Raw genomic sequence first — 5,743 nt, 5'->3', positions numbered from 1 at the left:
TATCAAAATCTCAAACTCGGGGTCACGGGTTGCAACATCATATTTTATCAAGCACAAGCATCCTTTGTTGCTACCTTGACCTAAGAGAGCCTAGAGGAGAGGAAGAGAGAAGGAGAGAGAGGGAGGAACTTATGAGGGGGAGCTTGTAATGGGGTTTCATAAGGGTTGAACCAAGCAATGGTCCAAGGTGTCTTTTCCAATCATCGTTCCTCATTCTTGGAGGCTCAAGGGAGATCATCTTTAGCAAAAGATTGAGGTTCTTTCTGCTTGAGGAGGAAGCCAAAGGAGTCGGTTCTCTGCCACATAGGGCTTGGTGAAAAGGAGTGCATTGTAAGGGCTTCTCAGCCTAACTATGGGGGATAAAGGAGAGTCACTAAGTTAGTTCAATACTTGGAGGGTGCTTCTGAGGAGTGGACGTTGGTTAAGGTTTGACCGTGGTGCGTTCTTTCCTTTGTTTTTACTTACCCATTTAATTTTCGCACTCTATTTTTCTTATGGTAAATTATATTTTGGTTTTAGTTTGTGATTTGATTGAAAAAAAATTTTAAAATACCAATTCACCCCGCCCCTCTTGGTTAGTCTCGGGTCTAGTTCATAAGGGCTTAACATCCCTAACAAACTTTCAAGTGGTATCAGTGCGGGATTCATAAAAATAACTTGGAAAACTTTTTGAATTTTGATCCATGGCTAACTCCAGTAATCGTAACACTGCAAAAGGGTATTCTATTACTCAACCACCTTGTTTGATAACATTCCTTTTAATTTTTGGAAAACTTGCATGTCTACATTTTTGCAATCAATTGATTATCGCATGTGGATGCTTGTTAAGGATGCTTATACACATCCGACTCGTAAACTTAATGGTGCTACTGTTCCACTTCCTTTTACTGAATAGACTCTTGACGATAGGGATTTAGCTCAACTTAATGCAAAATGTTTGAACTGTTTTTTCTGTGTTTTAAAATCTAAAGATTACACATATGTTTCAACTTGCACTACTGGTAAAGAGATTTGGGATAAATTATGTATTACTTATGAAGGAACTAAGGAAGTCAAGCAATCTGATTGAATATTTTATTGTATGACTATGAACTTTTTTGTATGAAAATTTATGAATCGATTTCTGATATGTATACGAGATTTACTCAAATTGTCACAACATTGCATGCTTTAAGAAGAGAACTTATGAATTATAAAAAAGTTAATAAAATTTTAAGATGCTTGTCTTCTTCTTTTGATGCCAATATTACTGCAATTACTTAATCTAAAGATTTAAATAATTATTCAATTGATAACTTACTTGGTTTACTCATTGCTTAAGAAAAAAGGGTGAATCAAAGAAATCTTGATGTAGGAGAGAAGAAGAAGGAGAAAACTATAACACTGAAGGCCAATGAATTAAATACCAATTCTTCCGGGCCTGAAAGTGATGATGTTGTATTCAACACTATGGAATTAAAAAACTTTCTAAGAAAGAATCACAATCATCATCAGAAATAGAATAAAGGTAAGGATAGCAAAAATTATAAAAATTCTTTTGATGTTGTAAGTTTTGAATGCAGAAAACCTGGACACGTCAAGGCTGATTGTCCTACACTTAAGGATCACTCAAGAGAAGAGAAGAATGAGGAGAAACCTAAGTTCAGGAAGGACAAGAAGTAATTCCAAAATGCATTTTGGACAAAGTCTGCTTCAGACTCCTTTGAGACTGAAGCTGAAGACGAGACAACAAACTTGTTCTTGATGGCTGATGATCAACTTGGTCAAAGTGACCAAGAAGTGAACCAACTTATGATCAATTACTTGAAAAATGTTAGAAATTTTTTGAATCATATAGAAAACTTAAGATAATTCATGCTAGTTTAAAATTAGAGTTTTTGAATTTATAAAAAGAACGTGAAGTCTTGATTAAAGATCACCTCCAAATTGATAGCATTCCCATGTCTTTACTTGATGAGTTTCTTGAATTAAATAAAAAGCTTTCTAAGTTAGTTATTGAGCATGATTCCTTAAAAGCATCCTACATCTCACTTGAATCTGATTATAAGACATACATTGATAAATCTGATCATAGGGAGCATAATTTGAAAGTTGATAATGCGGCTTTAGAAAGTGCTAACTTGAAGTTTAAAGCTGAGTTGAATGAACTTGAGAAAAATAGGATGACACCCACACATTATCTTAAACCAAACCTATGAAGAGGGATTATAACTGAAATAGATTAGTACATCCTTTTAATAGTGTTAGATATTTTTTATGTGGCATGTTAGGACCATATCACACACTTGCACCATTCACTGTAGTACACATTGGTTGTGGAGACCCAAATTGTAAGTTTAACAGCAAGACACAAATGCATTGCATTTTTCTTTTCATAAGAGGGGACCCAAACCTGTCTAGATTCCTAAATCTGACGTTTGATGATTTTGTAGGTTTGCTCTCACAAAAAGCATCATGAGAGCCTGTGGTAATTAGATAACGAAGGCTCACAGCTCATAATTACATAAAGTTGTGCTTAATAAAATTATGAATTGCATTCTTCTACTTTACTGATTGTTGTTATTGTCTGCATTAGTTTTGTGTTAGCTTATCATTTTTGCTGTTATAGTATGGGTTCTTTTTGCTTTATGATATTTTGCCTTATTTTTGTTTTTTAAAATTTGTAGTCTAGGTTTTACATCTCTTAATCAGTTACAGAGGGAAACACAGTTGATAATTTTCTTTTTCTCTAACTTTCTTTAGTGGTGTAATTTTCTTTTCCAAACAAATTTCTATCTCAAATCAACAACTGGAGTATGCAATTGAAATCTTTTTCAATCTTACTACAGTAATATATCTTATATATATAATATTCAAAGTATTTATTTTACCTACAAATTTTTTGAAATCTTGTCGTTACATTTATCATATAAATTTTTATTCTATTTTGTAATTCATTCTTCCTTATATTACAGAGTGAATTTTTCTTCTCTAATATCTGGAAGATATAATCAGAACTGAGAGTATTTATGACTTTTGGAAAAGGGAACTAGCTTGCAAAATTTTTTTAAAAAAAGGCCAATGATGTCAAAATCAAAAGATGCGCAATGTCACCAAATAAAAAAAATGCTAATGATGCCAAATCAAAAGATGTGTAAAGTGCGCCAATCAAATTTACAAGAGGCATAAAATGAGCCATCAAAAGCAAACTCCTTTCCTTTCAAAATTTGTAAATCTTACAAGAATTCATGTGTCACTTGAGATTTTTCAAATGCTTGATTTTGGGATTCTTGATCGTAACTAATTACTTTCATATATTATTTTATAAAATATTTTTCTAAAACTAAGTTTTGTATGGATTTCTTTTTCTTATCCAATTAATTTTTCTAATTTAGATCCTTATTTTCAAAAGAAGTTTTGCCTTGGGAGAAGTTCGAGTAAGGATAACAGGATCGATTGTGTTACCAATTTTTTGGATTCTAACGATTTTAATTCATTGACTGAAAAATCTTTAAAATCAATCACATGGTGAATTTATTATATTCAAGCTTGTTTAAAATTAAAAAAATCCCTTATTTTTAGTTTGTTTTTATGTATTTTTCAATTCTTTTTCTTTTTTCACTTGATTTTAATATTTTTGAGCTTTGTATGAAAATCTCCATCCATCCTTTGATTTAAATTTTTTTCATATCATCCTGGATGATATATTCAATTCACTTCTAAAATCCATCTACTGTCTGTTCTAAGCTTTCTGCTCTTTATCGTCCTAGACGATACATTATCATCCTGGATGATCTGATCATCCTATGCTTCAATCATCTTTGATCATCCTGGATGATCCTCTTTTATCCTGAATGATGCCTTTACTATTTGCTCAATCATTAGTAACATCCCGTATAATCCACATGTTCATCCTGGATGATACACGTGGAAATATGTTTAATAGCCTTAAATCCGGCCAGTACGATCCATTATTGGAGCATCGTCCCTAACGATTCACCTATTCATTTTGGATGATACACATGGCAGTGCATTTAAACATTTTAAATTAGGCCTATACGATCCATTAATTATCATCGACCTAGACGATTCAACTCATCATCCTGGATGATATGCTTTTTTAATAGTCGTCAGGATTGTTGCCTCGGGATGATCGCCTGTGTCTAATAGTCCCAGATGATATCTGATTATCCCGGATGATATGATTGACTTTTTTGACCAATCAACCAACTGTAATTATTGCACCAGATCGTCCGTGATTATTCTGCGATCATCCTGGATGATCTAGTCAATTCATTAAATTTAGAGCCCCTCCAGCCATTTACTCACACCATCTCCTTCTATAGCTTTCTACTTCCTCTTTTCTTGCAATTTTTGATCATGGCAGGAGGCATGTGATCTCGCCAGATGTCGGGCAGTTTCCTATGTTGAGTCTAGTGAATAGGTTGTTAGACCTAAGTTAATGTCCCAAGGCTACCAAGAGGGGGGTGAATTGGTATGTTTTTTTTTTGTAAACTTAACCCTCTACATCCACTCCCCAGAGGCACCCTCTGAGTATTGTACTAATACCAATAGTGACTCTCCTTTTGCACCCACAGCAAGGCGGAGAAGCCCTTACAACACACTCTTTTCATCACTCCCCGGTGCGGTAGAGAACCGTCCGTCCTTTTACACAAAACCCAGTGTTGGCAGAGAACCGTCGTCCTTTCACACCCTCCAAGTGTAGGCAGAGAACCTTCGTCCTTTCACACTCTCCTAGTGTGGGCAGAAGACCCTTCGTCTATTCACGCTCTCCTAGTGTGGGCAGAGAACCCTTCGTCTTTTCACACTCTCCTAGTGTAGGCAGCGAACCCTTCGGCTGTTCACACTCTCCAAGTGTAGGCAGAGAACCCTTCGGCTGTTCACACTCTCCAAGTGTCGGCAGAGAACCGGATCTCCTTGACAGATCTTCTCACAAGAAATCTAGAAGGAAGAAAGAAAAGAGTGAAGTAATCCAAATTCACAAGTAGAGATTCTTACCTTTAAACACCAAGTGAAGCCTTCACGCTCAAGTGGTAGAAATCCTCCTTTGAATTCTCTCTTACACTCTCTCCTTTACTTTTCTCTCAATAGGCACGAAGATCAAATGCAAAAAAATTGGGTGGCAGTCTAATTTTGACTATTTATACAAAAGACAAGAAAAATTGCCCAAAAACAGCAAGTTTTTAATTATGTACGTAGTGGATCATCCCGTACGATCGTGGATCGTCCTGGACGATTTTACTTAAATGTTCAGAAACGAACATTATGTATATTGGTACGAAATATTTTCGTACACGCTAATCATCCCGTACGAGCCAAGTTCGTCCGATACGAAATGGTTATTACATAAGTCGGTTCTCGAAATTCTTTAGGACGTAACCAACTGACGTAAGTCAGTTTAGTTCGTCCTGGGACGAATAGGTTTCATCTGGACGAATAGAGAGAGCCTCAAGACAGAGACGTTCGTCCTGGGACGAACATTATTTTTTGTCTGGACGAATAGAGCGAGCCTCAAGACAGAGACGTTCATCCTGGGATGAACATTATTGTTCATCTAGACGAATAGAGCATGGTGAGAATACAGAGACGTTCGTCTTGGGATGAACCATTGATTTCGTCTGGATGAACAGTAAAAAGCGAGAATCCCGAGATGTTCGTCCCGGGATGACTATTAAATTCGTCCTAGACGATTAGGACTTAGAAAAGTTTTCTCTCCGCCTGTTCGATCCATTGCACTCCTTAG

Source organism: Dendrobium catenatum, unplaced genomic scaffold (assembly GCF_001605985.2).
Source record: "Dendrobium catenatum unplaced genomic scaffold, ASM160598v2 fragScaff_scaffold_261, whole genome shotgun sequence".
NCBI classification, from domain to species: domain Eukaryota; kingdom Viridiplantae; phylum Streptophyta; class Magnoliopsida; order Asparagales; family Orchidaceae; genus Dendrobium; species Dendrobium catenatum.
The sequence above is the reverse complement of the archived record's forward strand: the minus strand, read 5'-3'. Positions refer to the sequence as shown.